We start from the raw sequence: 27,499 nt of genomic DNA, 5'->3' as shown, positions 1-27,499 counted from the left end.
TCCAGCAGCAGGTATGCAGGTCTGCATCTGTTTCTCACACATCTTTAACTTTGAGCTCTGCTATTCCAGGAAAGCCAGACTGCGGCTAACCTGTGTGTGACCCCCTCACTGTATTACAATGTTTTTCTCTTCCTTGGTTCCTCTGACAGTGTTTTTTTTTTTTTTGGCTTTTTTCGGTGACTCTCATGATTTTGAATGTGTGAGAAATAAAGTCTTTGTTGGCTTGTTCTTATGTCTTGACAGGGGGGCATGTATGTGTTGTAGTGCTGGAAAGTAGTTTGTGTTTCTCAAGAGATGCAAGACTCTCATTCACACGACTCTGGGTCAGTTTCTCTGAAGTTACAAGGGTGGTTTTCTACTATGAGACACCTGGTGGGGGAGAGAGTGACCCCCCCATTCTCCCCAAAACAAGTCATTTAACCATTACCATTACTCCTAAACTGTAAAATTAAGGTAAAAAAGTTACTTAATTCCCCTTTAAGAGACCTGCCGCAAATGGGAATAAAAAAAATAAATGCTTTTAAAGGAAATTTGTCACATTAGAGGGTCAAAATGTCACAAAATAAGGAAGTAATTTGGTTAGACATGTAAATGGCCACAGCAGTGTGATAGAGGATTACTGTGGGACCATGGGAGGTAAGTGTCCATTACACAGATGAATGTGCTGGATTGGATGATTTCTATGACAGACGCAGAATGGACTCTGCTGCAGGAACAGAACCACTGAATGGATCGATGAACCCCCTCCCCAACCCCGCTGACGGTGCACTGGATGCCTGCATTGGCTCCCATCAATTGTTGCTGTGTTATGTTATGTTCTTTACTGTAAACCTTTTTGGTAGAATGGCCTAAGCAGAAGGTCACCACTTTGAGTCTGGTCTGCTTGAGGTTTCTTCCTCAATATTCTTCCTCATTTTTGATCAGGATATGTCATTCAAAGCGCATATTAAACAAATATGTAGGACTGCTTTTTTGCATTTACGCAATATCTCTAAAATTAGAAAGGTCTTGTCTCAGAGTGATGCTGAAAAACTAATTCATGCATTTATTTCCTCTAGGCTGGACTATGTAATTCATTATTATCAGGTTGTCCTAAAAGTTCCCTAAAAAGCCTTCAGTTAATTCAAAATGCTGCAGCTAGAGTACTGACGGGGACTAGAAGGAGAGAGCATATCTCACCCATATTGGCCTCTCTTCATTGGCTTCCTGTTAATTCTAGAATAGAATTTAAAATTCTTCTTCTTACTTATAAGGTTTTGAATAATCAGGTCCCATCTTATCTTAGGGACCTCGTAGTACCATATCACCCCAATAGAGCGCTTCGCTCTCAGACTGCAGGCTTACTTGTAGTTCCTAGGGTTTGTAAGAGTAGAATGGGAGGCAGAGCCTTCAGCTTTCAGGCTCCTCTCCTGTGGAACCAGCTCCCAATTCAGATCAGGGAGACAGACACCCTCTCTACTTTTAAGATTAGGCTTAAAACTTTCCTTTTTGCTAAAGCTTATAGTTAGGGCTGGATCAGGTGACCCTGAACCATCCCTTAGTTATGCTGCTATAGACGTAGACTGCTGGGGGGTTCCCATGATGCACTGAGTGTTTCTTTCTCTTTTTGCTCTGTATGCACCACTCTGCATTTAATCATTAGTGATCGATCTCTGCTCCCCTCCACAGCATGTCTTTTTCCTGGTTCTCTCCCTCAGCCCCAACCAGTCCCAGCAGAAGACTGCCCCTCCCTGGTTCTGCTGGAGGTTTCTTCCTGTTAAAAGGGAGTTTTTCCTTCCCACTGTCGCCAAGTGCTTGCTCACAGGGGGTCGTTTTGACCGTTGGGGTTTTACATAATTATTGTATGGCCTTGCCTTACAATATAAAGTGCCTTGGGGCAACTGTTTGTTGTGATTTGGCGCTATATATAAAAAAAATTGATTGATTGAATATCATCAGAGGGAGTTTTTTCTTACCACTGTCACCTGTGTGCTTGCTCTAGGGGTTGCTAAGGTTGGACCTTACTTGTATGATCTGGTGCTATATAAACTAAAAAAATTGAAATTGAAATGAATGAAAGAATGTGCATGATAAGTGGCTCTGAGGTGTGAGATCTTCATATTAAGTTCCCTTTAGGTTATGTGTAATAACCTAAAATTATATTACAGTTGGAATTGTAGCGTTAAACAGGATAACGTCCTGTAACATGGAATTTATGTCGAATTTTCAACGTAAAACTGGTTCAAATGATTGAAACATCAAGTGACATCCTAAGTGCTCATACTCTAACTCTGGACCACTCGTAGATTTTGTTAGTACCTACAATGAAACTGAATACAGTATATGAGAAAATTACTGATGTGGGAAGTGCAATCATACAAACCATTTATGAAGGAATCATAGTATAAGTGGTTCCTACCTAAGGCTCATTGTTTGCAATTAAGCCTCTGAGTGCTGTGTTTCAAAAGTGCTATATATATAAAAATGTATTATTATTATTACTGCTGTACTCACCATTGATTTCTTAATTTGTTTGAAATCCTTCCCCCACCCCCCACCCCCTTTTTTTTTTGAAAGCTTAGATTTGGATTGAATAAGTGAGTGACCTGGGCAGATCCCACACATTACAAAAATCCACCCAAAAAATCAGGAGAATAGCGCAAGCAGCCACTTTGTACTCATCAGGACGTTAGTGTGAATTTTTTCAATGTTTTACTTAAAATAAGACTCGAATACGAGGTCTGTCCATAAAGTATCGTACCTTTTTATTTTTTTTTTAAACTATATGGATTTGATTCATGTGTTTTCACGTCAGACAAGCTTGAACCCTCATGCACATGCATGAGTTTTTCCACGCCTGTCGGTGACGTCATTCGCCTGTGAACACGCCTTGTGGAAGGAGTGGTCCCGCCCCCTCGTCAGATTTTCATTGTCTGGAAATGGCGGAATGATTTGGGGTTTTTTTTCCATTAGAATTTTTTCAGAAGCTGTTAGAGACTGGCACCTGGAAACCATTCGAAAAATTTATCTGGCTTTCGGTGAAAATTTAAGGGCTTCACAGAGAATAAGGACTGTAACTACAGCTTTAAGGACGGCCCACAATGGCGCTCGGCGCGCTGCGCTCCGAGCTGCGACGACAGGCACGAACCACCGGCTTATTTCTAAACGGATGGCTGTGTGGAGCCGGGACCGTCGTGTGCACTTTCTCTGGTTATCACAAGAGCTGGACATCAACCATTTTCCGGCAGATTTCACTTTTAACAAGAGATTTTGTCGTGGAAAGCCGCGCAGAGGCTTTGTGCGTCACGACCGATTCGCTGTTCGAGCGAGACAAAGGAACAAGAGGACAAGTTGGGACATGCCTATCTTGGCTTTCAATGCTTACCAGTCAAGTGAGTTATAAGAGAAATTGTGGAGAGCTGGGCTTGTCCGAACTTGTCCTCTGACACTCCGAAATGGAGGTGTTCCTTTGTCTCGCTCGAACAGCGAATCGGTCGTGACGCACAAAGCCTCCGCGCGGCTTTCCACGACAAAATCTCTTGTTAAAAGTGAAATCTGCCGGAAAATGGTTGATGTCCAGCTCTTGTGATAACCAGAGAAAGTGCACGTGACGGTGGACACAGCCATCCGTTTAGAAATAATCCGGTGGTTCGTGCCTGTCGTCGCGGCTCGGAGCGCAGCGCGCCGAGCGCCACTGTGGGCCGTCCTTAAAGCTGTAGTTACAGTCCTTATTCTCTGTGAAGCCCGTAAAATTTTCACTGAAAGCCAGATACATTTTTCGAATGGTTTCCAGGTGCCAGTCTCTAACAGCTTCTGAAAAAATTCTGATGGAAAAAACCCCAAATCATTCCGCCATTTCCAGACAATGAAAATCCGACGAGGGGGCGGGACCACTCCTTCCACAAGGCGTGCTCACAGGCGTGGAAAAACTCATGCATGCGCACGAGGGTTCAAGCTTGACTGACGTGAAAACACATGAATCAAATCCATATAGTTTAAAAAAAAATAAAAAGGTACGATACTTTATGGACAGACCTCGTATAACTCAGACGAGGACAAATTACAAGCACACCTCCAAATTTTAGGGGGGATATGTAAAGTTATACATGGTTAATATTTATTCAAATACAATGAAAACTAGAAGTAACTCACAGAATGCAGTCTTGTATTTATTGGACCGTAGCTAAGTTGATGTGCAGCTGGGGGCCTTGTTCCACCAAAGAATGACATCTTCGACAGTCTTCGTAAGTTTTTTTTAAAAATTGCACTCATCTACATTCATCACATTTATAAACTTTTTTGGCAGATTCTCATGTCTTAAAAGCTGGATTGAGTTAAAGACCGTGTGTAAGATTTAGGGGCATTTATTAGTGCAGCAGATAATAGAATATTTACAGAGGAATCCTTCAAATCTGGAAACAAGCACCAAAGTTGGCACAAATACTCCTTAGACATTACTCTTTTGAAAAAACTGAGTATCCACTTGAATTTTCAGTAGGTGGCAGGTAGGGGTCAATTGAAGAATTACACAGGGGTCAAAATTTAAAAATGTTTCAATCATATTGAAAGCTATACCACATTATTTGTCTGATCACAATGATACCAAAAAGGTATCGTTTGGACTATCTATGACTGAATGTTATGGAGTTATGGGGTAAAAACAGCAAGAATGGTAACACTTTGAGAAACCCTTTTAAGCTAGAACATAATATTATTTCAAAATCTGATATATTTTGCCAATATAGTCAAAGACTACTAGGGACCAATCATGCACCACTAGTTGTCATGGACCAGTCTTTGAGAAAGGCTTGCTTCCAATGAGCCCTTCATATCTACATGGGAGTGGGCTTCCTCATGGAGGCCGCCATGTTGCACCGCCATGTTGATACAGTAGCCTACAGGGACATACTTGATCTGTGCTTTGCATTTTGAAGTAGCAAGACTGAAGAAAAAAACAAGAGGAATCAGTGGTTGCTCCCTGATACACTGGTCTACTGGATTGTAGTGCAGGCTAATAACTGGGAACCCTCATTTTTATGAAATAAAGGACTATACTTATTGCTAGAAGGTAAGGGAGCACAAATCCCCATCGCCAAAGAAGCAGAAACGTGAAGAGAAATAAACTGGGACTGACAATAACATCATGCAGTCTGCAACCTCACCACAAGATGGCACTAGATCCTACACACTGTAGCTTTTTCAGCCATGTCTGCTTGAACACATGGCTTGAGTAAGTAACCTATTATCAAAATAGTTGACCACTACTGAAACAAATGTTTACTATGCTGCTAATACAGCAGCTGTACATTTACACTTTGTAACTCCTGTCCGTGTGACCACCTGTCTCCCTTCCATATCTTGTCTCTAAACTCTTCTTTGTTCTTGTAAGCAGTAGCTATACATGGGTGTTGGACCATCAGAAGATTCTCCATGATGGTGTTTGGCTGGACTCTGCAATGCTCAATGCTTTTTCCCCCCATTGGCACATTTCACCAAGCAAGTTAACTACATCTGTGTAGATGTGCTGGCAGTGAATAATACGTCATTAACTGTGTGTGTTACTAAGCCAAATGAGCTGGTTTCCAAAGCTCTACTCCCTCATGTGGCAGACGAGTTTGTGCGTGTGTGTGTGGAGGATCGGCCCCATGTGTGATGAGCCGAGAAATCGACATCGTCTCCTTCTCTGTCCTTCACCTCATTGAGCGAATCTGGGTCAGACTTTGCGTGATGGACAGGCTGCCATTATCACCATTCAAATGCACAAGAGAAAAGGCCAAGAGGCTTGGAAGTGTCGGGAGTATCGAGGGGGCTTTGGGGAGGATGATTGCGAAGAAGAGGACAGAGTGCTTTCCGTTCTCGCTTTGGTAAGGGTGACAGGATCAGACAGTCCTCCCCCGGGTGTCTGCGCCTGCTTACCTTTAACACATTCACACTCTTTTCTGTCGTTCTTGAAATTATAAGAGGAGACAAAGACGCACGCAAACACAATATTCATGTCACAACAGAGGGTCTGAGACGGTGAGGCCATGAACTGCAGCAGATAACACAATATTTACAATGGAATCGTTCAAATGGTGAAACAAGCACCAAATTTGGCACAAATACTCCTTAAACATTAGTCTTTTGAAAAAACCTGCTTGCCACTTGAATTTTCAAAAGGCAGCCAGGTAGGGGTCAATTGAGGATTTACACAGGGGTCAAAAATTTTGGTGGAAAGTGGTGCAAATTATTGGTTGAGCTAATAGGATTATTAAGTGGAATAGTTCTGCCTGTGTTGAATGCTTGGTCTCCACAGTAAAGGTCAAACAATGTTGACGTCCATTGGATTCTATGACATGTGACATATGTTACCCCATAACATGATAACTATGGATGGCACATGGTGCAAACTATTGCTTTTTGAAACCCTATTAACTCTACTAATAATTTGCACCACCTTCTACCAAACGTGGAGCAACTTTAACTTTTGACCCCTGTACAAACTGAAACTCACCTTTGTCACCATTCTTGCTGTTTTTACCCCATAACTCCACAGCATTCATTCGTAGATAGCCCAAACTATACCATTTTGGAATCGTTATGATCAGACAATTAACATGGTATAGGTTTCAATATGATGAGAGCATTTTCAGTTTTTGACCCCTGTGTAAATCCTCAATTGACCCCTACCTGGCTGCCTTTTGAAAATTCAAGTGGCAAGCAGGTTTTTTCAAAAGACTAATGTTTAAGGAGTATTTGTGCCAAATTTGGTGCTTGTTTCACCATTTGAACGATTGCTTCAGTTATCTGCTGCACTAATGATGCTCTTTCACACTGGATGCTTGGATCAGGGTCCTCTTCGTGCCCATAAGTCCAGCCTGTCATTTGTTCAGTTCTCACTCTAATAGCCTTGACTTGTATTTGTTCTATGGTTCACGACACGGCCTGCCATTTATGCAGTGTTGAGATGACGAGGGCACGGCCTATTCTGAGACTTGCACTCAGACCTCGACCGGTGTCGCCGTTTATTTTCATTAGCATTTTAGCTGTTAATTTCAAATTCTTTTCCTGCCTATTTACAAATCTCATCTTTTGACTTTCATTTCTCTGTCTCTTTTCAACCGTGTTAAGTCTCTGTCGTTATTAAAACTCGGCACACGCTGCACGCTGCATAATTTGTTCTGCCAGTGACACTGATGTGCAGTCAGTTCGATGAGACAAAGCAAATGTCAAGCCTGTCCTGTGACCTGCACAATTGTGAGTTAATTATACGCACTTTCATGTTCCAGGTGAAAACACAGGCGCTGGTTGGATTTGGGTTCTTACTTATTCCAAAGGAAGCCTTGATCACATGCATGAACGTCACGGGTGTCAGCTGTCTAATGATAGCTTCTCTGCCATAATAACCCAGGAATAAGAGATCCTTTTTGATATCCAGTCCTTTGAACGAGCCTATCAGCGCTCGGGAACAGTCTCAGGGGGTCCAGTAGGATCCAGACACACAAATGAGTCACTGCAGCACCAGACAGATGAATTAATCATTATAGATGGTGGCTAGTGATTGGAATCCATTAAATTTTGCTTCCTAATGACCACAAGATGAACCTCGAAAGCTGCTTGAGCTTTATTCATGTTATGTGATAATGTCATAAAGGACAGTTTTTGAGAATTCTCTAAACACTCTGAACGCTTTGAAACTTCTGCATTTCTCTGCAAATCCAACATCTTTCTCATATATTATGTAAAAGTTAGTAAGAAATAAAGACTTCTAAAATGAAAAACGCTGTTTGTAACCTGATAACACCTCTGAAGTGATTCACAAGACATCGCACTGATGTCAGCGTGCACTGCGCGCGCACAACTCGAGCTCAAAGGTAACTTCCGGTCTTTTCCAAAGCTCATAAATGCACACACACTCACCCTCTTGCAGACACCGTATAAAGGAAAATAAAATATTTGTTCTGGAATTCCCCCCAAATAAACATTTTCTCTGTATTTTTACAAGACTTTTCTAAAATAAGCTGACATTATAATGTTTGGATTTCAGTAGGAACTAAATTTTGTCAGTTTAATGAAATTTAGGTGGCCCTAAAGTGATTCTGGAGAAATGGATTTAAACAGTGCAATTGATTATACTCAGAAAATACTTGGCTGGAACAACAACAAATCAAAAATGGCAAAGCAGTTACTGATAACAAAAAAAGGGCTTGTTTACAGTTCTGAAGTAAAAAATACAGTGTCCTCCAAAAGTATTGGAAAACTTGGTATTTTACACATTTTAATTTGTTTCTGCCATTTCAAATACAAAATAATAATAATAATAATAATAATACAAAAAAATATATAAATTTCTAAAATGATCTTTCTTAAATTCAAACTGAAAGCAAATCTCTACAGATCGATATGAATGAATTAAAAATATAAAAGCCAAGATGATGGATTGCATAAGTAATGGAATCGTTTGGTATAATACCTGTAAATAATCAGTTTTATTGCCAGTTTTCTTCAAACAAGTCAGGGGATGGATACATGAACATTTCCAAGTCACTGCATATGTCTTGAACTATTTACATCAAATATGTAGAAATACAAACAGTATGACACTGATCTGCTGTGGCGACCCCTAACTCCCGTTAGGGGTCGCCACAGCAGATCAGTCGTTTCCATCTCACTCTCTCCTCTGTAACATCACCTGCATGTCCTCCCTCAGCACATCCATAAACCTCTTCTTTGTCCCCGCTCTTCTCCTCCTGCCTGGTGGCTCCATCCTCAGCATCCTTCTCCCTATATACCCTGGATCCCTCTTCTGCACATGTCGAAGCCATCTCAATCTCACCTCTCTGACTTTGTCTCCAAACCGTCCCACCTGAGCTGTCCCTCTGATATGTTCATTCCTAATCCTGTCCATTCTCATCACTCCCAAAGAGAATCGCAACATCTTCAGCTCTGCCTCCTGTCATTTTGTTAGTGCTACCGTCTTGAGTTATGATATATCTGGAAGATAATTTTAGAAATTTTTATTTTTTTGTATGCTTTGTATTTGAAATGGCATAAACAAATTAAAATGTGTGAAATAGCAAGTGTTTCAATACTTTTGGAGGGCACCATATGTCACATTTGTTGGCGTGAGCTCAGCAGCTGAACAAGGAAAATATTTTGCTTATTAACCAAAGATGATCCGTGCTCACCTGCCTGCCGGTGGATAAAACTTTATTCCTTCAGTGCCTTATGCAGGAAAATAAATTAAGAAAGACATACATGCCAAGAGTATTTTGAGTTACACTTTGTAGTTAAATTTAATTACTGTGTGTTTGGGGCTTTTGGCCAAAACAGTGCAGGTTTTTAGGTAAAGGCCATGAGTTTGTCTTGGATCTGCCAGGTTTGAAGTAACGTATGCTGAAGGTTATATGGAAAATTCATTAGCCTATGTTACTGTTTGTGAGTAACAGGCAGGAGTACTTTCACTGTGTAGCTGTGTGAAGGATCACAATCAGCGAAATGTACTGCAAAGAAATCCTATAGATCTGAACACATAACATGCTCACAGACAGTGTTATCTGCTACATGGAAAGCAACACGTTTACATCACGTGTTATTTCCCAAAGTTAAGCAGATGTGTGGAATAAGAACTCATCAACAAAACTAATCAAGAGAATTGAATAATTTCAGTAGTTAATGTCTTCCTGATACAATTTAAATGCTACAGCTCCCTACATTGCTTCCTTATATTCCTAAATTCAATTTCAACACCACAGGGATTTACGGCCAGAGTGTCTCTACAGAGACGTGTAAGGAACAAGCAAGTCATTATTGTGTCGGGTAATTAGTTGTTTCTTACACAACGCTAGTAATGACAGCGGCTTTACACTCGGCCGATGGCCTGTTGAGTCTGAGGTAAAGCAACGACGCAGGAACATCAGAATTTGAAGGACTGTTGGATCTTCTGAACCCGTGCTTGGTTCTCAAATCTCTGGCAGGTGGAGGGAAAAACATAATGACATATACGTAATTCATAATCTACACTCAGAGCATTATATCCGTTTAACCTGTCATACTTTAGTCAATTCACTTCTGATTGAATTGTAAATTTTGCTTTGAAGCAAAGTTTCCAACGTGCTGAATCTCTGCAGAGTACTTTATTGCTGCTGATGTGTTCTGAAGTTCAAGCGTTTGTAAAGTAGTTCTCTGAGGCCCCTATGGGGCCCCCATAGGCCCCCTTTTGCTTTGGAAACTGAAACAAAAGTTGTGCATTTCCGCTAACCCTGATATTTTTAAAGGTTCGTGCACATGCACCTTTTATGAATGTGCACGTTCATAGTTAAAAAAAAAAAATGCAACAGGGTTTAAAGTTGTTGTTATTTTTGTTTTTAATCACAATCAAAGAATGTACCTTTAATTTTAATTAGATTGTAAACCTTTTTTGTTGTTGTTGGAACTCAAGTTGAACTTTATACGCACAAGTTCTCTCTCTCTCACACACATATACACACACACACACGAACCAAACTGTAGTAAAACAAAACAAAACAAAAAGCACAAAAAATTCATACATATCCCATGTATTTGTCAATTGCCAGGCAGTGATGATGTCAATAAAACAAGATGGAAATTTTTCCTGTAAAAAAAAGTGGAAATAATTCTTCTTCTTCATCTTCATCATCTTCTTCTTCATACTACTACTACTACTACTACTACTACTACTTCTAATAATAATAATAATAATAATAATAATTATTATTATTATTATTATTACCCAAACCAAAATGCTAACATACATTTTGAACATTAAACGTGAAATGTGAACATCAAATGTGATGTTTTAAGATGGTATAAATGTTTGTGCTTATTATTGTTATTCAAAATTTTCTAGTACAAACATTTTTTTAATTTTTTTTTTTTTTTTACAAACTAAAATTAAAGGTACATTCTTTCGTTCTGGTTAAAAACAGAAATTCACTGAAATTTGTAGAAATAAGCATGAAATATCATGCTTGACTTTTTGTGTGATATTGTACAAAATGCATCTATACACTGAGAAATAACATCACTCACATGACCTAGACTTTTTTTGTTTTCATATTTAGTCTCATCTCAAAGCAGAAAGAGGTGACCCTAATAGTTAGGTCTGTCTGACTCTTTGTTTATTTTTGTGGTGATATCTTGAAAATAAATGAATGAATATTTAATCAAACTCGGAGGATAAACTCAATGAATCCTGCTCTCGTAATGTGGGTCATGTCAAGGATATCGGTCTAAGGTCAAGGTAAAATCAGAGGCCATTGTCTAATGCTGGTGGCAATATTTTCAAAATGCAAAGAAAAACTACAATCAGATGGTGGATAAACTCAGGGGACCCTCCCTTTGCAACTTCAGGTTGTCATGGTCATAGGTCTAAGGTCAAGGTTATTCAGAGATCACTGTATGAAATATGTTAATGACTATATCGCCGTAATTAAATGACCTATTGAAATGTACTTGGCTTCATAGGCCCAGTGGTAGGCACAGTGCAGATAATCCGATAACAGATAATTATCGAAGCTAATGTTTTTGCTAGCGGATTAGCTTTTCAGATAAGTTTTAAAACCAGACCAATCAGACCAATTATCTTCCGATAAATTTAGTTCCGATAATTTTCAGTCAGATAACTTTTTTTTTTTTTTTTGCTGGTAAAGTGAGCAAAGTTTAACGGTAAAAAACGTTTGTAAGCCCTAAAATCAAACATTTTAGTCTGTCTGTCCTGTGTTTCTGGCAGACTGGCTGCCTGTCAGATGCTGATGACGTCATCAATAATTGCAAGACGTGATTGGCCGGTTAACGCAGGGAGCATTGTGGGTAGTGTAGTTCAGGTTCACTTTGGACATTACACTGTTACGTTTGCTCGACACAAACAAAACAGAGTAATTTTGAGATTATTTTATTTCTTTGTGGCTGATGGGATAATTTAATTGCCAAGACTCATGGGGGACAGGAGCTCTCACGGCACAGCTGTGTGTACAGAGGGACTTTTCTTCACCGTTTAGACACTGTTTTGGATAAAAAGGATGCTTTATATGGATTATTTCTTCAGATGAATCCCACTGAAACTAACAGTTAAGAATTTATATTTACTAACGTGTCTTTTACTCTGCCAATCAATGCATTAATGGACGTATTTCGGTTGTTTAAGCCACAGAGTTCAAAGCATGTGAAAAAAGCAGCAGCTTTTTAGTTTGTGTATAAAATAATGAGATAAACTGTGACTTCTAATACTGTGTTTTACTGCTTTTGAAAGATGATGACAGTGTTTGGGGTTTTATTTTTTTATTCATTCATATTTCATGCATTCTTATGTGTTTGTGGTCCTTGAATTTACCCAGCAGCGAAAAGTGAAAGTGAAACTGGTTTATCAGAAGCTGACAATGTAATCTGATGTGGCCGCATCCAAAGCAATACTAAAAGTTATCAGTTATCTGTAGTAAAGATAAATTTGTTAGCAGTTTATCGGTTTAGCGTCATAAAAGATAACTTTTCAGTTATCGGATTAATGGTTATCAAAGCTAACTTTTTGGTTAGGTGTGCCCACCACTGCATAGGCCTCTGCTCCCTTGGGGGTTTGGCCATGTTCTTTATTTTTGCATGAAATGCATTTCTCTGAATCTTGCCAGTCACGCAGCGACGTGCTACATTCACATGTTGATGGCAGAAAAATGGAATGCACTCTCAGCTGCAGTGGTAGACCACGATGGAAGATGCCGTTTATGTTGCAGTGGGCGTTGGTTTGCTTAATCAAAAGAAGCAGCCGTGTTAAGCTTTGTGTGCAATGTTCCATGAAAACATGAGTGTTTATGCTCTGCTTGTTTTACATGCTCCTTTAAGGTATTGTTGTTTTGTCAGGTTATCATCACATAGGTTATTCCTGCTTTAGTGATGCAAAACTGAGTGCCTCTGCATCAGAAGAGTGATGCTTTTGCTCCCCATCTTTGAAAGTAAATCAACATCTGGTTTGTCATAATGTTTTTTTTTTTCCTTTAAAAAGTAAGAAGAGAACATCAAGTTAACAGTTTGCTGCACACCAACATGTCAATGCAGCACCGGGAGCATCTTCGTTATTGTTGCCATATGGATCAGAGTAGATCAACATTTGTTGCTGTTCTCATTTACTTCCTCAGATGTGCCTTTGCAGTTTTTCTCTCCTGCCTCTGCAGTTTGTGAATCAGTGGTGTAGCTGGACAGCTGCATTCGTTCACTTGTACATTGAAAAGTTGCTTGCCATGCTGCCGTTCCTCGTTCCAAAGCGATTTTCCTTTATGGCCTGCGAGCTCTGCGAGACAAACAACAACAATGGAACAAATTTTTTTTTCAGCAGAGTTGTGGTGGCTTTTAAATGGTTTACCTCCAGCAATGTCCCCATTTTCCAGGGACAGGCCACCAAAAACATAGGGGCTGTTCCCGGATTTAAGTGTGAATTAAAAACAGACTGGAAAGGAAAACCAGGCAGCAGAGCAGATGGGAAGACGTCTCATGTTTCGTTTATATTCTACAAAAAAGAGGAGTGTCTGCTCGCTGTTGTAACTTTGTATTACTCTTCTTCTACATTTGGTTAGTTTTCCAGAAAACTTTAAAATCAAAACAGAAGGTAGCAAGTGTCAAGTGAATTTATCACATCATCACAAGCACGTGTTTAAAGAAGGAAGTAACTCCGAGTTAGAATCGTACTACCAGGTGATGGGTGAAGCTGACTTGTAGGCAAACAGTCTGCTTGAATGTAGGCGTACGATCAATAGACACAGTGCACAATTTTTAAGTTAACATGTCTAAAGGTACACAATCACTTTCCACTATTTGTATTTTCTCCTGCTACCAGTTTATTTTACTTACTTTCTTGTAATGCAAACGTTTCCCAGTGAAACCACTACAATTTACGGGCTTAGTACTGCTCATTGATTTGTTTTGGATAATACTGTAATTTCCGGACTATAAGCTGCTACTTTACTCACACGCTTTGAACACTGCAGCTTAAACAATGATGCGGCTAATTTATGGATTTTTACAGGCTTTCTCACAAGTCAAAATACATCAATTAATACTGTCCATTGATTGGCTGAACGCCACGGTCCTCATGTGGCGTAAATTCATACACAGAGTAAATATAAAGTCTTACCTGTTCATTTCAGTGGATTCATCCTCACATCCTGAAGAAAAATTACACACATCCTGGTTTTCGAAAACGATGTCTGAAAATACTTTATTTTGTTGTCGTGGCTGAAGAAAAGTCCCTCTGTAACATGGGCACTTTGTGAAACAGTTGCTCCGTCAAATTGGTTAGCGGAGCCTTCTTTCCGCCCCACCGGGTCTCTGTCTTTGCGCCACAAGTTAAAAATGTCACAGCGTCTCATTAATGTCTCAGTTACCACAGGCACCAGGCAATTCTGGCTGCACATGGTGAAATTATCTCATGATCCACAAAATTAAAATTACTCTGTTTTGCCTTTGTGTGGAGTGGAGATGCCATGCCACACCACACGTGCGCTGAATGACATGCTTGTCAAGATTTACATGTAACACCTTCACAAAACAAACAAACAAAAAAACATTTACAGTACGTATTTAATTAAAAGTAAAAAAAACTTTCTATGTAAATATCTCATGTTACAACATGGACACCTGCGACTTACAAACAAATGCTGCCTATTTTTGTACAGGTGCGCTCTATAGTCCGGAAATTACGGTATTTTGATCGAATCTGGACAGTTACTTGATTTATTTTTTGTGGTTTTCAACAGGCTAATGAATAACAATTATGTCACACCATCATTATTCATGTAATGTTTATAGGCTTAGCTGAGCAAGGAAATGATACTGTTATGAATGATCAAGCTAATGAGAGTGAACAGGATTTATATATTTATTTTTTAATTACCAGTACTGATTACATGGTGAATTCATTGAACCACCCAAAAAAGAAGGAAAAAAAGACATTGCCTCTGAAATGGTTCTTCCAGTATACTCACATCAATAAATTTGTTGTATTGTAATTATAGCCGATCTAACAAGCTTAAACTATTACAAAATGCAGATGTCTGACACGTTTTCAGTTATTTGTTTGACATCAACATGAAATATGCTTATCAAATCACGTCATGAGTCAAATAAATGTTTAAATTTGACAACACATGCAGAGTTTTTGTTATTGTCCCATCTGTGTATGTGTATTACTGCAGTACCTCCACCAGATGGTAAGCATTACTGAAGTTTTTATATGCTAAAGAAAACAGTTTCAGAATTAAAGTCTTGGCAGATATAATTATATTTAAATTTTATTTACACTAAAAGTATTTAATGCATAACTAATATACCAAAAAATGGATTGGGCACCTTTAACATGCTATTTGTTGAGCAGACATTGGTGGCTCATGTATAAATTAAAAAACATTAGCTATAGTATACTGAGGATGGTTGGCCCTAAAATTGCAGTTAAAATAATAATAATAAAAAAAGATTAATGGTCATGGTCAATGAACCTGATTTCCAACCTGATCTGGACCAAACATAGGTGAATTCCATAAGTGCTCTGGCAAGGTCAGCCAGATGTCAATCATTTGGGTGGAGGTCATTGCTGTAGCAATGACTGTCTTCATGCCCACAGGTACCATTACCCAGTGGTAATGATGTATTGATTTCTGAACTGGAAATGTCCCATGGTTTTTATTCAGAAATATGGTCAGCTTCCAACACCGATTCCTGTGGCACAAACATATCTGAGTAGTTAGAATTCTTGTGAAAATCACCCAGCATCGGGAAGGATAAAGTTGGCACACATTTGACCAGTGGAATGACATTAGGGTTTGCCTTTAGCACATTTTATCTGACGATAAACTGCAGCACTGAAATAAGAAAAGCCTTTTCCCAGTTTGCATTTATAAGCTGCACTCTTTTTGCAACAAGATTCCAGATTTCTCTCACAAATGGCCGTTGTTGCGGCCAAGTGCCAGTTCCAGAGCTGGACTCTCCAACCACACTCACAGCTTCTGCAGCAACAGACCTGGCCTGTCAGTCCACACTGGCACACAGAAATCCACACCAGAGCAGTCGTAATCAAAAAATGTACCTCTATGGAGTGAAATTTGTCTCATTAATACCTGCAAATGCACAGAGGGTGATCTATAAATATTCCTTGATTTGCACAAGTGTTTTGAGAGCCACAAACACAAGTTTCAGATTTGTAACTTGTATGTTGGTTTTTACAAATAAATGTGTATTTGTAAATGTATCATTTTTTCATTTGTAAAAAAAAGGCATTTGCAAAATTGAAAATTCTGTTTGTGAAGTGTCATTCAGCATTTTTGGTTCACCGATCACACACATTCATTGCTTTGCTCTGTTAAGCTATATTGAGACATTCTGAGCACAAAACCACTCAGAGGTTAACAAATATGTAGGTCACGATTCACACTCCCATTCAGTAGATGGCAGTGTTGTTCTATGCATTTTAATGGGGAAGAATCGGTGCAGCAGGGGCGGTGTTGCATTCACTCTACCATGCTGTTTTGATGCCAAGGGAGCTGAGCCAAAGGGCAAAGCTCTCGATCTACTGGTCAGTCTTTGTTCCTACTCTCACCTAAGGTCATAAGGGTTGGGTCATGACTGAAAGAACTAGATCATGGGTACAAGCGGCCAAAATGTGCTTCCTTAGGAGGGTGTCTGGTGTCTCCCTTAGAGATTGGGTGAGAAGTTTGGTCATCTGTGGGAAGCTTGGAGTAGAGCCGCTGCTCCTTGGCATTGAAAGGAGACAGCTGAGGTGGTTCAGGCATCTGGTAAGGATGCCTCCTGGGCGCCTCCCTAGGGAGGTGTTCCAGGCACGTCCATCTGGGAGGAGACCCCGGGGAAGACCCAGGACTAGGTGGAGAGATTATATCTCCACACTGGCCTGGGAATGCCTCTGGATCCCCCCAAGTCAGAGGTGGTCAATGTGGCACGGGAAAGGGAAGTCCGGGGTCCCTTGCTGGAGCTGTTGCCCCCGCGACCCCAACCCGGATAAGCAGTTGAAGATGAGTGATGAGTGAGAATCTGGTTAGAAACTCCACTGCCATCTCTCCTAAACATTTCCATGCCTCTACTGGAATGTTATCTGGACTAAGTGCCTTCCCATTCTTCATCCTCTTCATAGCTCCCCTTACATCATCCTTCCCAGGCCCCAAACATATGATTTATTAAACACCCGACTTGAGTTTAGCCTGTTAGCTTTGCTGGACTCGAAGATAGGGGTGTGTTCAGGCTTTTTTTGTCACACACTGAACCACCCATGCTCCGCCTTTTTATGCATTAATGAATACACCGTGATGTAGACAGAATCAATGCTGCCACCGCTGCCATCATGGCGACTCCCAGACAAGTCGACTGTTCCGGGTCTCTATAGAAAACCTGTGGGTGATGCCACACAGGCTTTGTTGAGTATATATTCAGTTGGTGGTTGAACTGCCACAATTGCACCACTGTTGAAAATGTGAACAGTGTTTGTGTCATTGTTTCCACTTTCTTCAGTTAACACTGAAATATAATTCACCTCTTTTTAAGGATTCACGATAATCTTAATACTCTCGCACATTCTCCCTTCTTATGGCTGATGCCACCCGATTCAGCGGCTCATTACTGGTCACATTTTTAACTTCTGTGTTTCAGTTAAATGCCTAATTAGCGGCGTTATTAGTGATACAGTGTCTTCCTTCACATACAGATTATCCACTTCTCCATCTGCTCAGACAAAGAAGGAACAAAAACTTCAGTTCTACAGTGTAAAACTCTCTCCTGGTGCCTGATTGTCAGCAGAACTCAAGGACGCCTGGATTTGCCCTGATAAGGTTGAGGAAAAACAGTTAAAAAGCTGCCTGCTGAAGCCGTAAAGCTGCTTAAATAAGAAGTGCTCATGATTTGCCACTCTAGGAATATTAATACCATAATACAGGACAGCAGTATCGGGGGGTGAGGTTTTCTAAGAAGTGATAAATCCATTTAGTTATGCCATCAGAATGGACCAGGAGAAAAGGATCGTGGTTTCGTACAGGTTGAGAGATTTGACATATACAGTATGAAGCAGTAAGTGGAGGTTCATGCATTAAAACACTGGTGTGCATTTCCCTCTCGAGCAGTTTAAATTCCCGTCATCGTAGTGGCAGTTTGATGTAGTGGCCCTTTCTTGAATGTGATGGCTGCCAGAGTGCAGGAGAGAATGATAAAATCTAGAGAGTATCGCAAATTACTGGCTGAGAAGAGGGAGTGACAGTGTTGCTGTGACGGTGATTGGAGCCCACAGTGCCGTACCGCTGAGCCAATAACCAATCAATAAGTCACACTGTCTTGTCCGGCTTCCCATTGACAAAGCCAGCTCGACCCTCTTCACATCTCCTTCAGACCTGACTGAGCCTTTGTGCCCACCAGCCCTGAATACTAATTCGTCGGCTGTGCTGGGGGGGCCGACGCACTCATTACAAGCTGCTCTGGGTGACACACAACACCACACTCCATTTAGCCCCCCCTCCCAATCCCCTTCCCCTTCATAATTTGCTCTTGAAAGTTATTAACCCAAAATGTACAACAAAACCAGCATGATTCATAAAGTTCAAGTAGATTCATGAGCAGGTGTTTGACAAAAACAATGACATCTCGAAAATGTCATTGTAAGTAAACTGGCGTCTTCTTGGAGTACATTTTGGTTGTAGAAGACAGTCGTAATGAGTTTTTGACGGATGAGTCCTGCTCTTTGTGTCACAGAACTGGGCTGTCATCAGTGATGGAGTGATTCAATTTATTTATACATACAGCACCAGTGTTGCCACAGTTACTTTGAAAAAGTAATCCAATTACTGATTACTGATTACTCCTTGAAAAAGTAACTTAGATTACTAGTTACTTTTTAGTTACTTTCCACACCTGTCGACAACAACCCTCTGCCACCTCAACATGACAATGATACCTGTTTTGCCAAAACTCACTTTATAGTCACCCTTTCTTGACTTCAATGAAAATAAATGCTTGTTTTATAAAAAGTAAAATAAAGACCTCTTTCTTGACCTCATATTTAACTGCTGACAGCACTGTAACAGTAAAACTTGCAATTTCTAACCTGCATTATTTATAAATGTAACTATTACATTCTTTATAACATTTTTCTAACATTTAAATTCTCTCTAAACATTTTACCTGTCGAAATTATTATTATTTTAAGTAGTATTAGTAGTTGTAGTAAACAAAAAGGCTTCAAAACTGGACCTTTAATCTAGGGGTGTTGTGGGGGGGCACATCCTTGCCCCACGCCCCCATTCAATCTGGATTTGCCCCTGCTTTGGCGTCTGAGCACAAAGAATGGATAACATTTATTTATGCAGAAAACAGAACCAGATTTACAGGTAAGAAAGTTTTATTGCGTTTTCACATCATGTGGTCCTCAGAAAGAGAGTTTAGGTGCATTTCAGTGGAAAATAGTGTTAGTTGTTGATGCGTCGCGGAGGATCAGCTGTTTTTAATGAGCAGATACGGAGCGGCTCAGCTCAGAATTCTAAATAAAGGACAAAAAAAGCATAAAATGTGTTTGTAAAGCTCAGTGCAGGTGTGCTGGTGTCACCATGCTTTAAGAGGTGAGGACGAGTCGTAACTGCCACAGAAAACCGTGAATGAAAAGCTCACAGCTCGCTTAAAGTGGGTGGTGCAGTCGAACCCCGACCCCCTGCCCACGGACCAAGTTTAATGCTGCTATCGACCCACAATGCAAAAATAATAGTAACGCACAGTGACTTGGAGAAGTAACTTTAATCTGATTACTGATTTGGAAAGATTAACGCGTTAGATTACTCGTTACCAAAAAAAAGTGGTTAGAGTAGAGTAACGCGTTACCAAGTAACGCGTTACCGGCATCACTGTACAGCACCAAATCATAACATGTCGCACCAAGGTTTAAACCTTACCCACCCCCCGTCAACAAGCACAATGGTGCCAGAGATAAGGAAAAACCCCGCAGATGTTTTTGATTGTAGAAATACATCTCCACCATGCTAGACTCAGTGACTCATAAGGCATTTTCAACCACACAATTGCCGTTCACTGGATTTTTTTCTCTCTTTTTGGACCATTTTCTGTAAACCCTAGAGATGGTTGTGTGTGAAAATCCCAGTAGATCAGCAGTTTCTGAAATACTCAGACCAGCCCGTCTGGAGCCAACAACCATGCCGCGTTCAAAGCCAGTTAAATCCCCTTCTCCGTTCTGATGCTCAGTTTGAACTTCAGCAAGTCATCTTCACCAGGACTAGATGACAAAATGCATTGAGCTGCTGTCATGCGATTGGCTGATTAGCGGGGGAGTTCAATACACCTTCCGGTGCTACTTGGACATGTCATCAGTGAAGAACCCAGGGTCATTGGGTGTTTTGGGTCTTTCATCTTCATACACCCTCACCTGGTAGACCCAGCCGGGGGTGATCAGGCCCCGGCTTGTGTCCAAGTGGCTAGTTGTTCCACGTATCCCCCCTTCAGATCCACAGCCACCTTGAGGGCCTCTTTGCAGCCTCTAGCATGTTCTTGATGGCTCTTTTCGCCTGCAGTCCTTTCACTCCAAGGAGTTTGAGGGTGCAGAGCAGCAAATGGCCAGCAAAGCCACGGCACCCGATCTCAACCGGTTCACAACAGGCTTTTCAGCTATTGCTCCGGCATTCTCTGATGAGCTCATCGTACATGGCCCTCTTTCACTCGTTGGCTTCATCAGTCAGTCAATTCCAGAAGGACCACCTGCATCACTGACTCTGATGTCAGCACCATATTTGGGCGGAGAGAAGTGGTTGCAATGTTGGCCGGAAACTTGAGTTGTTTACCCAAGTCAACTTGGAGCTGCCAATCATGGGCAGTGCTGAGGAGCCCCATTGAAGAGCTAGGTCAATGTTGCTGGGCCTTCTGACCCGATCTAACGAATGAGATGGCCTGTTTGGGGCAGCCTGAGTCTTACTGCGCTGTAGCAATTTGTGTTAACAAGCAATTGAACAGGTGTACCTAATAAAGTGTGTGTGTGTGTGTGTGTGTGTGTGTGTGTGTGTGTGTGTGTGTGTGTGTGTGTGTGTGTGTGTGTGTGTGTGTGTGTGTGTGTGTGTGTGTGTGTGTGTGTGTGTGGTCCAATGATCATAACGACTGATGTCTCAAAAGATATCCAATAGAGGAACAGCAGATTCCCGGTAAAATGGACTAGAGTTTGGAAGTCCATGGGTGTGTTGATTCTAGATCAATAGGACATTTCTCAGTTTTCCTCTCAACCCAGTTTTGTGCCAACATGATGATCCGCCTAATCCATAGGCACATTCCATATGTCAAACACCTCCCACATAGATCCCACATGTCACAATCCTGGATGAATCTTTGATGGGTGGATCCTTCAGACATGCCACCAATAGGCAATGACTCCTGACAGTACTTGTTCTCCCTGCAGTTCCTCTGCTCCTGCATGGAATCATAGAAGAAGAGAGACTGGAATGCCAGCTCAAGATCTTGCTCCATTGAGCTCGTTCCATGTGAGCTTGCGACCCGAGATTTCAGAGACTTGGGGTAATTTACTTCTGGTCGTCTGTCGTCAATAACAACAGATGTGCTTGTAAAGGACATTTTATGCGTGTTTTCTTGGGTTTTCTGCCGTGGCTTCATCAAGTTATCCCCTTGAATTATGTTCAAAGTGTAGCTTGAATGAAGTTATTGTTGATTTTAAATCATATTCAGGACAAAACTTGCTAATATTATTGATAAGAGCATGCAGACGGTCAGCAACCGTGGTGGAAAATCACAGTCAATAAGCATTAATTATTCATAAAACGTGTATAAAATACAATAAAAGCAGACATCATAGTAAAACTCATGAATATAACCGTATAAAACTTAAATAGCACATTGAAAGTCATCAAACACCATAATAAAATCATCAATCAATAAAAATCAAACACCATAAAATAATCATAGCATTCCTTGAAGTAATAACATTTGGAGCGTGTACCACATGATGAGGGAGGCTGTTCCACAAAGTTACAACTAAATATAAAATATTTTCTTGAGTCATATCTGCATATTTGCACCTCATAAATGTGAGAGTGACCTCTCAAACATAAATAAACTCTATTTTGGGGAAAAAAATTACAGCCTGAATATATATATATATATATATATATATATATATATATATATATATATATATATATATATATATATATATATATATATATATATATATATATATATATATATACGAGGTCTATTAGAAAAGTATCCGACCTTATTATTTTTTTCAAAAACCATATGGATTTGAATCACGTGTGATTACACCAGACATGCTTGAACCCTCGTGGGCATGGGAGAGTTTTTTCACGCCTGTCGGTTACGTCATTCGCCTGTGGGCAGTCTTTGAGTGAGGAGTCGCCCACCCTCTCGTCGATTTTTCATTGTTTAGGAATGGCTCAGAGACTGCTGCTTTGTTTGATCAAAATTTTTTCAAATGTGTAAGGCACAACTGAGTGAACACCATTCGATAAATTCAGCTGGTTTTCTGTAAAAATTTTAACGGCTGATGAGAGATTTTGGTCTGTAACTGTCGCTTTAAGGATGGCCCACGGCGCCTGCGCTTCGAGGCGGCAGCGTCTCGCCGTTTCAAGTTGAAAACTTCCACATTTCAGGCTCTGTTGACCCAGTAAGTCGTCAGAGAACAGAGAACTTTCAGAAGAAGTCGGCATGAGGAGTTTATTCGGACATGAAAGAACGTGCGGGCAGAGTTGCATGTCGGGCCGGACCCGACCGCGGGGGTCGCGACAGGAAAAACACCTCCGTTGGAAACCTTAACGGACAAGTTGGAACATGCCCAAGCTGTTAAACAATTTCTCAGTTACTCACTTGTTGAAAGCCATCAAAAGCCGCCTGAATTTTACAAATCGTTTTCAACACGGAGGTGTTTTTCCTGTCGCGGCGCACACAGATTCGCCGAGTCGTCACGGAAATGACTTGGCAAATTTGCGCGCACGTCTTTCATTACAAAATGTCCTTAAACAGTGGAATGTCCGCATAAAGTCCTCATGCCAGCTTCTTCTGAATCTTCTCTGTTCTCTCGCGATGTCCTGGGTGAATTAAGCCTTAAATTAGGATGTTTTCAGCTCGAAACAGGCCGACGACAGCGCCTGGAAGCGCTGCAGGACGTCCCGCTCCATGGGAAGTCCTTACAGCGACAGAAACACCCCATAATCTCTCATCAGCCGTTAAACTTTTCACCGAAAACCAGCTTAATTTCTCGAATAGTATCCACTCGGATATTCCTCACAGATCCAGAAAAAATTTTGATAAAGCAACGCGCGCCGTCTGGAGCAGCGTGTGAAACAAAGGAATTCAGCCGAGAGGGCGGGACCACATCTCACTCAAGGCCTGCCTACAGGGAAATGACGTCACCAACACGCGTGAAAAAACTCACGCATGCGCACGAGGGTTCAAGCATGATTGGTGTAATCGCACGTCATTCAAATCCATATAGTTAAAAAAATAAATAAAAGGGTCGGTTTATTGTCTAATAGACCTCGTATATATTGGGAGGGGGGTATTTTAGTCAGTCCAACGGCAACATGCAGAGATGTGTGCAATATCAGGTTGCAGGCCACAGCGCAGCAATTTATATTTTTTCCCCATGATTTCAAAGAAACATTGGCTGGCATCAACCTTGAAGATCCTGATATTGTTCCAGAAGAACCACATTCTTTTGCTGAACAACAAACAACAAAACTCATTAAGAACAATTCACATTTTATTTAAAGTCATAAATTATTTCAATATCACTGAGGCATCACACAGTCAATACGATGAAATATACATCATTTGTTTTAGTCCACACAAATCAAAGAAAATGTAAGAGGCATCATAAAGGACCTGACACCAACCTTCAGTTTCTGTCAAACTGCCAAAACTGTGGAAAAATCCCCAGTAAGCCCAGCGGGTTTGTATGATATTACATGATTTAAATTGACATGAAAGTTTTGTAATTTCAAAACTGTGCACATTGCTAGAGAAGCATCTGAGTTGTTGCATCATGTCCAGGATAGCTGAGATCAACCGCGAGGCCTCAGGCGGCATTCTACCAGACGGCGGCTGACAGGATGACGCAAATGACAGGAGACCAGCTGACTCTTGGATGCTGAGTCGAGCAGTTCTCAGTCTGGCAATGTAGACAGCCTTGTTCCCTCAGATAAAATAGTATTTAGCATAAACATGCGGCAGCAACGATACATTTTCATTTTGACAGCATAGTGACTTTGTGAGCGATAATCGGGGCAGCTACAAAATGTAAGGCTTGGTAAATTATTCAGGTTAATTGACCAAAACCTTTAACCTTATTTTGTGATGTTTGATATCGTTGATTCTCAGCAGAATTTTGGCGTTTATAATACCTGTGAACAAAACTCTGGCTGCAAAGCAAAAGACCGGAAGAAAAGAACCCAAACTCCTCTTGCGCATGTGCGGCACATCCTCAGCTCCCAAGATGAGAAGTTGGCATTCCATCTCTCTACTTCTATGATGGAATGCAGCAGAGAAACCTCCTGGTTGTGGTCACCTGTTTGATGAATAAACCTTAATTTTGCATTGTCAGTATCGTCAGTACATGTATATGCTGATGATAAATTTCTATCATTGCATGCTTGACAATTATGCATTGAGCTTTGGCTTATTTGTTATTGTCATTTTCCTACAACCCCAATTCCAATGAAGTTGGAACATTGAATAAAATGTAAATTAAAAACAGAATACAATGACTTGCAAAACCCCTTCCACCTATATTCAATTGAATACACCACAAAGACAAGATATTTAATATACAAACTGATAAACTTTATTGTTTTTGTGCAACACGTTTCAAAAAAGCTGGGACAGTGGTATATTTACCACAATGTTATATCACCTTTCCTTCTAACAACACTCAATAAGCGTTTGGGAACTGAGGACACTAATTGTTGAAGCTTTGTAGGTGGAATTATTTCCCATTCTTGCTTGATGTACAACTTGAGTTGTTCAACAGTCCAGGATCTCTATTGTCATATTTTGCGCTTCATAATGCGCCACACATTTTCAATGGGTGACAGGTCTGGACTGCAGGCAGGCCAGTCTAGTACCCGCACTCTTTTACTACGAAGTCATGCTGTTGTAACACGTGCAGAATGTGGCTTGGCATTGTCTTGCTGAAATAAGCAGGGACGTCCCTGAAAAAGACGTTCTTTGGATGGCAGCATGTGTTGCTCCAGAACCTGGATGTACCTTTCAGCATTGATGGTGCCATCACACGTGTAAGTTGCCCATGCCATGGGCACTAACACACCCCCATACCCTCACAGATGCTGGCTTTTGAACTTTGCGCTGGTAACAATCTGGATGGTCTTTTTCCTCTTTTGTCTGGAGGACACGATGTCCATGATGTGGACTCATCATACCACAGCACACTTTTCCACTTTGCAACTGTCCATTTCAAATGAGCTCGGGCCCAGAGACAGCGGTGGCGTTTCTGGATGTTGTTGATGTGTGGCTTTCACTTTGCATGGTAGAGTTTTAATTTGCATTTGTAGATGTAGTGACAAACTGTGTGAACTGACAATGGTTTTCTGAAGTGTTCCTAAGCCCATGCGATAAGATCTTTTACACAATGATATTGTTTTTTAATGCAGTGCCACCTGAGGGATTGAAGGTCACGGGCATTCAATGTTGGTTTTCAGCCTTGCCACTTGTGTGTAGAAAGTTCTCCAGGTTCTCTTTATCTTCTGATTATATTATGGACTGTAGATGATGGAATCCCCAAATTCCTTGCAACTGAACATGGAGAAACATTGTTCTTAATCTGTTGGACTATTTTTTTCATGCAGTTGTTCACAAAGTGGTGATCCTCGCCACGTCTTTGCTTGTGAATGGCTGAGACTTTTGGGGATGCTCCTTTTATACCCAATCATGAAACTCACCTGTTTCCAATTAGGTGTTCTTTGAGCATTCAACAACTTTCTCAGTCTTTTGTTGCCCCATCCCAACTTTTTGGAAATGTGTTGCAGGCATCCATTTCAAAATGAGCAAATATTTACACAAAAACAATAAAGTTTATCAGTTTGAACATTAAATGTCTTGTCTTTGTGGTGTATTCAATAGAATTTGGTTGAAGAGGATTTGCAAATCATTATATTCTGTTTTTATTTACATTTTACACAACGTCCCAACTTCATTGGAATTGGGGTTGTATATACTGCTTTGTTGAGGATTTTTTTTTTTTTTGAGTTTCATAAAACAAACTTTAGAATTTATTGGTGTGTGTGTGTTGGGGGGTGGTTGTGTGACAGGGTGAGTGAGAGTGACTGACTGAATTGGCAAAAACTATCTGTGTGAAAACTGTGGTTGTAAGCAGTTACATTCATTAGCACTTAGTCTGTTGCCCATTTTTCAATGAATTAACAATTTATCAATTTTCACAATTAAAGATTTTTCAATAAAATGGTTGAAAATTCTTGTTGAACCCCTTCAAATAAACAACCCCTCACTGTATTTCAGTGACAGGCCAGCAAAAGTATTTCATTGAAGATTATTCCTTAAATACCTTTTTTATTTAATTTTTTGTACTATTTATTGATTTAACCTATGATGCAATGCAAAAGAAAATTGTTTTTGCATGTTATCAAATTAGTTTGTCGTTCCCAAGGTGATTAGACCCAGCTCAAATAGAATGAATTCATGGTTTTAAACTTCTCGATATAGAAATCTTTAGTCACACATCCTGATTCTCTCTCTCTTTTTAAACCCACATCAAATTTGAGGTGAAAATCTGAACTATAGTTATATCCTGTTTGCATTGGGCTGTACGGTATATAGCTTTGTTTGGGGCGGTTGTGTAATAGACGTTACCTAATCCTCTCTTTGAAACCCACCACTTTTTAAATGAAAAACTGAAACAGGCAGATGGTAGCGTGTTCAGAAAACAGACCAGTTTTCTCAGTGAGGTCATCACTGTGAGATCAAAGAAAATGCTTGGGTAAATTATAAATGATATTAACACATTATACTTGTCCAAATCTCTCAACAGCTGTTGTTTGCTTGCTTCTTATAAATATGATGCATGAGGCCCAGGAAGAAGGAACAAAACTAAAAAATAATAATAAAAAAACCCTGGACTTTTACCCTTGTGGGAGTGAGCGATGACGGGAACATTCAAATGTCTTTTTAAAATTTTGCTTTGGTGTGTACCGCTGCAGGAAGCACGAGGAAGACCTGATGGGAATTTATTCTTCTACCAACAGAACAAACAGACTTGTGGTTGTATATTGTAGGATTTTTTATTATCTCAGCATGGCATTTGCTGTCTGCTTTGGATTCCTGGTGGATAGATCACATCCCATGTTCATGTAAAATTCTGGCAGCAAATCTCCTTGAGAAACTCTCCCACACAACCATGATGGACACGTGCGCAATCCACATCTGGTGTGAACACAGCTGAATCAGAAGAGGTTTTAAAGTTTGGTCTGATCACAGTCTCTCAGGATGGCTG

The 27,499-nt window shown here is 40.5% G+C and overlaps 1 protein-coding gene and 1 long non-coding RNA gene across 8 annotated transcripts in view; one reads left to right on the top strand and one right to left on the bottom strand.

Moving 5' to 3' along the window:
• Positions 1-27,499, top strand: part of si:ch211-278a6.1 (SRC kinase signaling inhibitor 1) — a 323,862-nt gene that overhangs the window by 63,600 nt on the left and 232,763 nt on the right. The window lies entirely within an intron of this gene.
• LOC117527398 lies at positions 6,009-24,799 on the bottom strand. The gene is made up of 3 exons (XR_004565520.1): positions 24,789-24,799; positions 10,657-10,661; positions 6,009-6,083 (listed from the first exon to the last, which is right to left on the bottom strand). It is a non-coding gene; the product is annotated as an uncharacterized LOC117527398 (long non-coding RNA).

This window comes from Thalassophryne amazonica, chromosome 16 (genome assembly GCF_902500255.1).
Source record: "Thalassophryne amazonica chromosome 16, fThaAma1.1, whole genome shotgun sequence".
Classification (NCBI taxonomy): domain Eukaryota; kingdom Metazoa; phylum Chordata; class Actinopteri; order Batrachoidiformes; family Batrachoididae; genus Thalassophryne; species Thalassophryne amazonica.
This window is presented reverse-complemented; position numbering and strand designations above follow the sequence as displayed.